Genomic DNA, 12119 nt, shown 5'->3' with positions numbered 1-12119 from the left:
TGTGTGAGACGTGACGAGTAAGGATGCACTACAAATTGTCATGTAGCCCAAAATGTGCCCAGTCCAGTAAAAGCAACCACAAGATTGTGTCTCCGTTCTTTCGAGATTATTGAGATAAGATTAGAGAATCCCGGTGCTAGAAAGAGCATCGGACAAAATAATATTGTGATAAAATGATGCAGATCAAATTCTAGAGTATTATTGTAACATGTGCCGACGAGATATTTCATTAATTTCCGCCGCAAGTATGGTAGCTTCAAAACATTATCTTCATGCAGTCCGTTCTCTTCAAATAGGAATCCCGATATCTTCATTCGATCTCTTGGTCGTTCTACATCTCTCTGGTCAGAAGACTAATTATTAGCTTACATTTGGAAGAGGGTCTCGCAACAGATGACTTTTGTTCTTCTATCTTATTTGTATTAAATTTTGTTGCTTCCAATCCTATTTTCGCTTCTTATTTCATCACTTAGGATATATTGGTCTGTTTTCCGTTGTAATTTCATTTTCATATTCATGTCCTGTTTAGAGCCCGATGTTAACCACAAAACAAAGATACAGACACTGCCATTATTTTACAAATTTCATTTGTTTATCCTTTCTTGTTTGGTTGGTAAGTTTTCTGTTTCTAGTGCCACACATTTCTGAGAAGGTCACAGAATATCAAAAAATCTTGAACAGTTAGATTTTTGTAACTTGTTCCATTATGCTACTGTGAATTAAAATTTTGGAGTGGATTGCACATTTCTCCGTAAATGCCAATCCTTCGCATTTTTTAAAAAAAATAAACGTCCTTAGGTTTTTAAAACTGAGTTGCTTTCCTGCCAGTTGTAGATAAGTCTTTTTAATAGCGAATAAGACCTGATCATCACTAAAAGGATTGTGTCTGAACTGTGATGCTGACTGTAAAATATTTTATATTTATTTTTTTGAAGTGAAGAATCAAACTTATGAAGTTGACCTTAGTCATTTTACTACCCTATAAAATACCTTGTAATAAGCTCTAACACGAAGTCTAAAGAAATGTTTACGCGCTGTCATACTCGTGCATTGAAACTGATTTTCTTTTACGTATCTTCTGATAAAACATAAATAGCGAGCTGTTCTCAAGTAAACTATTTTCAGCAGTCAGGCGATTATTCAACTGTGCTGTCGCTTGTTTCTGGGACATGCAGTACTGACCTAAGAATTCACTGTAAATCTTTTGTCTACAGAAGCACCTCAGTGTCAGAGCTGATGTGCACAGGCAGAGGTAGCGACAACGGAGATGGGGACATCAGGAGTAGATTCTCAGCAGAGCGTCAGGCACTGCAGTCCTCAAAACGGTCAGTTTATATTCTCATAATTACAGAAAAATATCGGGTTTAACGATAAGATTTCTCGCTGTTCAAGGGCATGCCACAGTGCAAAGGCGCGTTCGAACTGGCAATAAATATTGATTTTCGTGCCAAATGACAAAGTAGATTTTTTAGTGAGGGTGCTCACGCTTCCTATACCAATTCAAGTTCTGCGAATAAAACCATCCGCTTGTGTTATCGCTGAAACGTGAAGGATTTGTCCGCGAGCGACAAATGTGTAGCCCTGTAACGTATCATTTCCTAGCAGCGCCTGTTTGCTGTGGTCGCAGAGTCCAATCTTTCACTAATTCTTCTAAATGGGCGATGGCCGGAATCTGCTAGGCTGACCTCAGGAGCGAGGAATTTTCCCGTGACGTTCGGTGTTTTTCACCACCCGCTGCAGAGAAACTTCCAGAAGTCTGGGCAGGAAGCAGCACGTTACAGAAGCTCTTGGAGCGGTAGCAGGAAATGGCTAATGCCTACAGTGTGCTCCTGACTGTGATTGCCAAGTCCTGAATGGAGAGTTTTGGGAGTTCCGCGAAAACGGAGAAGTCGACCGGTAGCCCTGGTGGGGTGTAGGAGTAGTGAACCCTCTGGGGCGGAGTTGGTGTCCTCGTAGTGGGGGCGGAGTTGGTGTTCTCGTAGTGTACTCCACAAGTCTGTAGTAGGTGATTCTTCGTGATCAACTTAGTTATTTCTTGCTCTACGGAAGTTGAGAGATTTCGAAATTGCGTTCCTGTGCGCGGGTGAGGATTTCCGGGTGAACCATTCCGGTTTTCTATACGATTGTCGCGTTTACCGAATGTAAAGTCGCACAGTAGGCAGAGACCTCATCTTGTAGAGCCAAGTGGCTATTTGGACGAGGTGTTCAGTGAACGAAGCCATCTCCATGGAAATTGAACTGCAAGGGGTGGAGAAAATTATGGAAACACCACAGACGCACTGCCATGTCATTTCGGTGTACGAAGACTGTTGGCATTCAGAACAGTTTCCAGTTTCCTCGGAATGGTTAAATACCGATTCTGTATGGTTCTCACTGGAATCATATACCATTCTTGCTGCAAAATAATGGGAAGTTCAGGTAATGATGATGGAGATGGGTAGCGATGACGCAGGTTCATTTGTCTCTAAGCCCTATCTGAGGTCATCAGTCCCCTAGACTTAGAACTACTTAAACCTAACTAACCTAAGGACAACACACACATCCATGCCCGAGGCAGTATTCGAACCTGCGACCGCAGCAGCAGTGCGGTTCCGGACTGTGAAGCGTCTAGAACCGCTCGCCCACAGCAGCCGATTGATTACGCAGGTTCCTCATCAGATGTAGAATACAAAGTCTGAATAATATTGAGATCTTGTGACTGTGGTGACCGAGAGAGAAGCGACAGTTCATGCTCGTGCTCACAAAACCAGACCTGGACGATGCGAGCTGTGTTAAACACAATCACCGAACCCCTCCGTGTTTCACTCTTGGCGCGTCAACTCGGCCAAAAGTTGGAAACAGTGTACAACGAGACTCATCCGACCAAATTACTTTCTTGCATTGGTCTAATAACCCAGGTTTCATGGCTTCAGCACCACGTTTTCCTGCTATGGCCACTTGCTTCGTGGCCGAGCGGTTCTAGGCGCTTCAGTCTGGAACCGTGCTGCTGCTACGGCCGCAGGTTCGAATCCTGCCTCGGGCATTGATGTGTGTGATGTCGTTAGGTTAGTTAGGTTTAAGTAGTTCTAAGTCTAGGGGACTGATGACCTCAGATGTTAGGTTCCATATTGCTTAGAGCCATTTGAACAGTTTTTGAACCAGTTGCATCACTGATGAGTGGTTTTGGATTCCAGGTCGCCCTGTAATTGCCAGATTGTGGAGCTCCCTTCATGTTGTTTTACTGCTGACAGGGTCCGCTAGTGCGACTTTAAATTCTGCAGTGACTTTTGCGGCTGCCGTCCTCTTGCTTTTCGCCACAATGCTCTTCAGTGACCATATGCCACGATCACTCAACACATACTTTCATCTGCATTGTGACTTAGTGGATGATGCTTTTCCGTTTTCCCTGTATGTGGTATGTACGTATGATATGGTGCGTCACAACTACACAGAACACTGTTCTGGCCACGACTGACACTTGCAACGTATTGAGGACATTCCACATGTGCCGTTCGTGGTCAAGTGCGACAGCGCAACCTGCAGGCTTGGCTAGCATCTGCATTTATGGACAAGCATACATTCCTCGCAATTACCATATTTTTGTCCAACCCTTGTATATTCATATTCTGTTGTCGTGAAGGTGACTGGCGTAAGCTTCTATAAGTTAGCTGGGGGCTGTGTATGAACTGTTAGCGGTGTACAATTTCCAGTCCAGTGGTCGAATCTCGAAACCTTGCTGAAAATGGTTCTCTCTCCACTTCCACCCCCCCCCCCCACTCCCACCCCTCCCGGCAAATGAGTGAGCTATATCCCAGGACATAAAGCGAATTGTTAGGAGACCTGTACTAGGAGCATGTGTTGTAGAGAATGAGGATTAGCGATTCAAACCAGAACTGCTACTAAAAATCATAAGCGGCACATGCTCTCAGTACGACGGTGAAACACGTTTCTTACGCAAAGTAACTTATCGAAATGAGTAAATACTGTTTCAATAATGTTATTCTTCTCTGTTGTCCGCTGCTCAGTGTTTAGTGATCGCCGCCTCTAGATCGCGGGTTCCTGGGTTCGATTCACAGCCGGCTCGGAGATTTTCTTTGCTAGGGACTGTACATTTGTGCTCTCCTCATCATTTCATTTCGCCTTCGACAACGCACGAGTCGCCGAAGTGACATCAAGTAGATACAACACCAGACGGAATCTCCCGATAAATAATGTTATATATCATTTCAACTTTTTTTTAAGTTTGTGGTAGGGTCTTATGGGACCAAACTGCTGAGGTCATCGGTCCCTAAGCCTACACACTACTTAACCTAACTTAAACTAACTTACGCTAAGGACAGCACACAGACACACACAACCATGCCTGAGGGAGGACCCTAACCTCCGACTGGGGGAGCCGCGCCGACCGTGACAAGGCACCCTAGATCACGCGGCTACCCCGCGAGGCATTTCATCTTTACTTGTCTGTTGGTATTAAGACTTGCATTCACCTTTCTTCAGTTCTCTTCTGAGACGTCATTCAGAATTCTTAATCCAGAAAGCAGTTCGTAGCACCAGCTTTCCACATTTCCAAGTTGACAGGTATCGACAACATTCAGAATCAAGCAAAGGATGTACCGCACCAAAATTGTGTTTGTGGACAAGCAGATAACGAAGGGGAAACGAGGTGCTTCCTAACAGATGAATTTCTCATTTTCTTCTCCGAAGTTCTTAACCGTGCGATGGTAGCTATCCGTGCCGGACGCAGCGGGAAGGGCTGCGCAATCCGTGACATGGCGTCTCCAACCGCGCGGCCACTCCGCGCGGCCACACAATTGATCTGATACTCCGTACGCAGGTCTGTTGATCAATAGGTGGCAATGCGGACTCAGCCCAGTCAACGAAAGTAAACTGGGGAAAAAATTCCCCTACTCGCAAAATTTTATACATTGACAGGGGAGAGTATCATGAACAACGTACTGAAAATCCCCACCTGTGGCATATTAGCGTTGTGGTTGTGCTAGGAGGCGGGAGGGCGTTCAAAGGTCGCATTTTTACATTTTCCTTGAATAACGCGAAATTCGCAGCTTCTGTCGAAAATGTTCCCTACAACTAACTTAAACTACATTGTATTTCCCATAAAAAAAGGTTCTATTCATTTCTTCTCTAGAAATAATAGTTTCTGCGTTTTAGGGGATGGAAACGTCGCAAATTATTTAAAATAGTGTTTGAATGATACAAAGTTTATGTTTAATGCCCACTTAACTTTTAACAACAGGAAATCTACATTAATTATTACAAAATAACATCTTGAATGGGTGCGTTTCACAAATCAAACATTGCATCATCATCATCGTCACCATCTTGCATATCCTTGAAGCGAGCCAGCTCATTCTTGAAATTATTTAAAATTGATGCCAAACAAACATCTCCCTCAATTTTTGAACATTAATATCTACTATATTGCTCAAAATATTCATAACACGCCTCTTTTCATCTCCTGAGACACTAGCGCCTTTCAGAATGATTCGAGCTAAAACAGCTTGAACAAGTAAGTGTCCTCAAACAACTATGCCGAAAGAGCGTCCAGTTAACATATGGTCAACTGAAATTGCAGCATAATCTAAATTGACACTTCTACCAGACCACACCCTGCCGCTGTGTGACCAATGCAACCTATGTAGGACATGAGTGTATGAAATCTTCTCAGTCTCAGGGAAATAATCTCAGAGACTAGCTCTCCTGACCAGAGGAACAGTTTTTCGAAAGTAACAAAAGAAATGACGCCACCTTGTTGCTGGCTATCATTAGTGGTGTATTGTAAAGCTGTGTACACTGCATTGTAGTCACTTGGTGGTGAGTTAATGAATGGTAGGAAATGTACTGTATTTCTTTCACCATTAATTATGATACTGGCAGACTTCATAAATCCCTTCCGTTCAGGAACTGCTGGTACTTGTAGAACTGACTGCATGAAATGGAGCCACTTATCACATATCCACAGTATATGTGACAGAATGGGTATTATATTGGCATATGGAATGGAGCTAATCGTATTCAAGTCAAGGACAGCCCTTTCCTCTCTTTATGTGTAGATCCCCAACAGAGCAGACACGACTTCGGGTGATATCTCCCCATTCATCATTCCTCTCCTCTGCACGGACTATAATTGTGTTATCGTAACCGAACGACCAAGCACGAAACCTTTCGCGACCGTTTTGATTTTTTTCTCTTGGTTATGAAAAAATACATCGTCAATGGCTTTCGCACAAAACAGACAGCTATTTTTAAAATCAAATTTCGTTTAAGCTGAACGCAAACGTTTGAAGTCGTCCAGCTGACGATGAAGACTAATGCCTCCGAAACAGCCTCTCTTAGAAATCTTGTAATTGTATTTGCTCTGGTGTACTCTTTTCTGCGAGAAGCATGAACCGCACCATTTTTTTTTTTTTTGTTCCTGAAACCATCAACTTTCCCCTCTTTTCTCAAGTAACTGGTATTTTCCAATCCATGTATTCCTTTTTCACCAACAAATTGCATAGTTCACTGATATCACTCCCACAGATATACATTCCTGATTCGTTGTTTACAGATACATATTTTATATAAAAATTCTCTTAATTACAGCAAATAAGTACTTATTTAATGAACTGAAAGTCTCTCCACTATTTAAACACGAGCACAGTGAAGTTATTTTGTCTACTCACATAAGAGAACTGGACACGAAATGCTGGGGAGAGTGTAGTCGATTATTCTGTGTGTGAGCTGAAGAGCGAGCAGTTCTCGTGGTGGGGGAACTGACCAATCCCTGAAGAAAGCAACAGTCGTGCAGGATAACTAACAATAAGCTTCCGTACTAGCAGAGTAAGGCGGTGTGCGGAGATGTACGTAGACTCTTCGTAAATGTAGTCTTATTAGTAACCAATATCTGCATTCTTTTTAGCGTGAACACATGTATGGAAAATAAAGGCTTCTCAGTCATGGCTGTGCACAACGCATTTTGTAGAAAATAAACTCTCTCCAGCTGTGTCTGCGCACCGCGTCTCCAGTGATTTACAAGGTGCGCAGCGGAAGGGTCGCTATAATTGGGAAACAGTGTGTAATTGTTTCCTGCGACCTAGTGGTGTACGATGGGGACTCACTTGCACGCATTTCGTTTTGCAGACACACAAATGAGGGCAGTAAGTGACCTCATTTTGGCGACCTGCCTTCTCTCACACTTTTATCCTCTACCCCCTTTCCCTCCCACTGCCAACAGACCACAAATTATCCGTCAGCACGGCTTCACTGTACTTGGGTATTGTAGTCATTTAATATTTGGTCTTAACCCACTTCATTTAACAGTAAACATTAATTTTACATCACTAAAACACCATTTTTAATAATTTGCTATTATTCCATCCCCTGCAACGCGGAAACGGTTAGTTCTAGAGAAGAAATGAATAGAACTTTTTTTTATAGGAAATTTAATGTAGTTTAATTTTGTAGCGGTAACATTTTCGATAGAAGCCGCTATTTTCGAGTTATTCAAGAAAAATGTAAAGAAGTGATCTTTAAACCCCCCACCCCAACGATCATGTCGCCCAGGTGTGGATTTTTAATACAGGGTTATTACAAATGATTGAAGCGATTTCACAGCTCTACAATAACTTTATTATTTGAGATATTTTCACAATGCTTTGCACACACATACAAAAACTCAAAAAGTTTTTTTAGGCATTCACAAATGTTCGATATGTGCGCCTTTAGTGATTCGGCAGACATCAAGCCGATAATCAAGTTCCTCCCACACTCGGCGCAGCATGTCCCCATCAATGAGTTCGAAAGCATTGTTGATGCGAACTCGCAGTTCTGGCACGTTTCTTGGTAGAGGAGGTTTAAACACTGAATCTTTCACATCACTATGCGTGAAACTTGCCCGCACGCGTTCAACCGTTTCTTCGCTCACTGCAGACCGACCCGTTGATTTCCCCTTACAGAGGCATCCACAAGCTTTAAACTGCGCATACCATCGCCGAATGGAGTTAGCAGTTGGTGGATCTTTGTTGAACTTCGTCCTGAAGTGTCGTTGCACTGTTATGACTGACTGATGTGAGTGCATTTCAAGCACGACATACGCTTTCTCGGCTCCTGTCGCCATTTTGCCTCATTGCGCTCTCGAGCGCTCTGGCGGCAGAAACCTGAAGTGCGGCTTCAGCCGAACAAAACTTTATGAGTTTTTCTACGTATCTGTAGTGTGTCGTGACCATATGTCAATGAATGGAGCTACAGTGAATTTATGAAATCGCTTCAATCATTTTGTAATAGCCCTGTATATTGTTCATGACATTCCCCCCTACCACTGTACAAAAATTTGCGACTACACGATTTTTTTCCAGTATTCGCCCTTTTTTGGTTTTTGTTGACTGGGCCAAATTGCATCGAATACCTTATGGAAGTCAAGGAACACTGCATATGCCTAAGCGCCGGTATCTACTGCTCTCTAATAGTCTCGTGGACGAACAGAGCGAGCTAGGTATCAGGCGATCGTTATTTTTGGAACCCATGTTGATTCCTGCAGATGAGATTTTCAGTTTCCAGAAATGTCATAATACGCACTCCGAATAGGTATCAGTAGTTAAAACTTAAAGTGGTCGCTCTCATTTCAAGAAAAAGGGCTAACAGAGTTTCGTAGTGTATGTTGTGGCAGTCCCCCGTTTCTCAGAGTATATTACTGAGTTTGTGATAATAAAGAAATATGTTTAGACTCATACAGCTGGTGGCTCAGTAGGTGACTGGCTTCAAATATAGTTTATTATTATTTTTATTCTGTCACCTGTTACTTCTTTTACCTAGGTCAGTGATTTGTTAATGTGAAAAATGATAAGTTACAGTGTATTACGCAGTCCACTTTAAAGTGGATCAGTTCCAAGTCCGAAGGAGGCAAGAGAATACCAGGAGCAAGAGGGCCATGCGTAGTGAAGCACTGCAGTGTTCAGGATGGTGGTAGCCTTACTTTCTATAAGAAAACGGAGATCATCTACATCTCCATCTACTCGTATATGACTACTCTTCAGTTCACACGTAACAGCTTGGCAGAGGTTTCATAGATCAGACTACTTCTCGACCAGTCCACTCTCGATAAATGGAGTGAAAAAAAACACAACAAATTCATTTCTCTATCTTGCAAGTGGAAGCCACGACTTTGGGATCACGGATTTACTTCAAACTTTGTACGCTTTTAGTAGGCCGGTAAAACAACATAATGTGTAAGTAGTAAGGTGCACTACTCTGGCAATTCTGAGAAAATCGCGAGAGAAGTTTTACGCGTCTATTATGTAACTGATGTATCTGTGCGTAGGTGTCGGACGTTAGAGTTCGTGGTTAGTGTTTGAGCTTTGTAAGACAAACATGTATGAGGTGACGGTTCGACTCCCGCTCAAGTCTTAATAATTGTAGTACAAGTGTAAATTCTGTGATATTAAAAAAAAATGCACCTACGCTATTCGTTCTTGCTACATTAGCAACGTCTCACCGCCACGCAGGTTAAATGACAAATGGCGACTGCGTCTTTGTCTACAGCTCGAAGCACCGAGGTGCAAAGCAGTTCCGGGTATCTTACCAGGTTGCATGTATAAGGGATTTCACAAATCACGACTGGCAAACATTTTCAGGAAACTCTATACGTTTCTTGATTTACATGTCGACAGTTATAAATATGTTTGTTCTAATAATTAAATTTAATTAAAAATCGTAATCAGTCAAATAACAAGAAATTCACTAAAACTTCATGCATATACACGTGGTTTTTTAAAATTATATTATCACTTACATGTCATATAAATTAAATAATATGACCAGTCATGAAAAAACTAGATTAAAAATTAAGTTTGAGTGAGACGAACCGTCGCCTCATACACGTTCGTCTTATTCAGGTCAAACGCTAACTAGCTCATCACCATGCACTCTTAACATCCAGCCCCTATGCACAGATACGTCCGTTGCGTTATAGACACGTAAAACTTCTCTTGCCATATTCTCGGAACTGCCAGAGTTGTGGACCTTACTACTTGCGCGTTATGTTGTTTTTAACGGCCTACCTAAAACTGTAAGTTTGAAGTAGATCTGTGATCCCAATGTCGTGACCTCCCGTTGTTAGCTAGTTAAACATGTGTTTGTTCATTCAACCGTAAGGAAAATTTGGTAACGTTGTACTGCATGAAAGACACATACCTGAGAATTAGTTTGGTACATATGGTATACACCGACTAGATTCGACGTCAGCGTGCAATAGCCACTCAGGGGGTAGCTGGCAGCACTAGCAGTGGAGGATACGTAAAGCGTGTTGGGGGAACGCGAAAAACACTGCAGTCATTGTCGTAATACAGAATCAGAGCGATTTATTTGACGTTAAAAACGGTTTGGCCTTCTGGCCAATGATGGATGCATTTCTGAAACGGCTAAGTTTGTAAACTGTTCGCGTGCCGTCGTGGTTAGAGTACACCGTGCATGGCAAAACAGCGCTATGCGAAACTGGGGCGGAGGCAACTGTGGTGCATCACAGACCATTGATGACAGGGGATGAACAACGGCTGTAGGGATGTGTACGGTCGGAGAGACGCTCAACTATTGAGTAACTGACCGCCCAGATGAACCAAGGGGCTACCAACGGTGTCTCCTCAACGACCGTTCAGCGAACGTTGCTGCGTACGGGCCTCCGCAGCAGACGCCTGGCTCGTGTGCGACGAAGGCTGGAATTTCCACGCCAATGCCGCAACAGGGGGTTCACCGAGTGGCGACAGGCGCTCTTTCAGATGAATCACGTTTCACTCTCCATCGGACGGATGGCCGTTGGCGTGGGCGGCGCGAAATGTCTGAAAGGGAACACTTTGCAAAAATCGTCGGAAGTGGAATGTTTACATAGTATTCCATCGGTGACTGCGTCATTCTGGAAAGCACAATGGATCAACACGAGTATGCATTTATCACTGGGGGCAACCCCTACGTACAGTTTGTTTTTCCTTGGCACGGTGGCCTCTACAAGCAGAGCAACGCAACGTGTCACACAGCTCGCATTGTACGTGCGTGGTTCAAAGAGGCGCGATGAATTTACCGTAACCCCCCCTCACCCCCCCCCCCCCCCCCTGGGCACGAAACTCTCCGGATTTAAAGCCAATCGAGAATCAGCGGGACCGCCTCGATAGGTCTGTTCGCGCCGTGGATGCTCAACCGCGTAACCTAGCGCAGTTGTCCACGGCACTAGAGTTGACATGGCTCCGCATCCATGTCGGTACCTCCCTGCACCCTGCGCACCTCGCAGCGGTCTGTGCAGCAAAAGGTGGTTATTCAGCCTTTTTTCAGATGGTCACGTTATTGTGACTGGACAGTTTACATGCATTGTGCACAAACTATCAAAAACACAGAGAGTGGGATTCATAATAAAACTTACCATTTGTAAAATACTTGAAAGGTGTTCCTGAAGAAAACAACATTTTAACAAAAAGGGGCTAAATTTGCGACTGTGTGGTAAATATAACCTGCTAATATCCACTACTACGCATCATCATGTTTCCTTTGAGGATGGGTAGGGAAGTGCCTGACTCAGTACAAACAATGGGCACTTGTACACGACGCTACTGTCTTCCCACTAGCGAAGTCGACAACGCATCGAATTGTTCGTCAACAGTAAGCCGGTGAAGAAATTTAGTGTTTCCTATGTAGTTCAAGTACGCAGTACCTCGTCAGTTAATTAATTTTGCAAACAAAAACTACTTCTTTTGTTCAAAAAATTTCCAGAATCTACTCGAAGTGTTTGACGAAGGCAAATGGAAAGCGCTCCTAAACGTACTGCACTGGTTAATGGGTGACACCAATTCCTTCATTTCCATTTCATGCGTTTCCTCTAAATAACAGTACCTGTGACGACCATCTTTTATAGAGGAAACATTTTGCTATTGAATTCTATAAACGACACGACGGGGGTGACAAGCATGCATGCTCAAGAACTGTGCAAGAGCGCTTGCCCATATGTAAGGTAATTTTACGCGTGCATTCGTACTGCTCAATCTGCTTGAGGTTTGATCGATTTTCAGCTAAGCAAGCTTATGCAAGCATGCCAAGGTGCACAGGCTAGAGCGTTTGTACTGACAATGTGCTGGTTTGTATAATCAATCAGTACTGAG

General features: G+C 43.3%; 1 protein-coding gene across 1 annotated transcript in view; it reads left to right on the top strand.

Moving 5' to 3' along the window:
- Positions 1–12119, top strand: part of LOC126480777 (protein cycle) — a 1000752-nt gene that overhangs the window by 81253 nt on the left and 907380 nt on the right. Inside the window, exon 2 of the mRNA XM_050104079.1 lies at positions 1215–1325. The gene's annotated coding sequence lies outside the window, so the exon portion shown is untranslated. The remainder of the gene's footprint in view (positions 1–1214; positions 1326–12119) is intronic.

The sequence above is a fragment of the Schistocerca serialis genome, chromosome 5 (genome assembly GCF_023864345.2).
Source record: "Schistocerca serialis cubense isolate TAMUIC-IGC-003099 chromosome 5, iqSchSeri2.2, whole genome shotgun sequence".
NCBI classification, from domain to species: domain Eukaryota; kingdom Metazoa; phylum Arthropoda; class Insecta; order Orthoptera; family Acrididae; genus Schistocerca; species Schistocerca serialis.
Note: the sequence above shows the minus strand (reverse complement) of the source record. Positions and strands in the feature narration are given on the sequence as shown.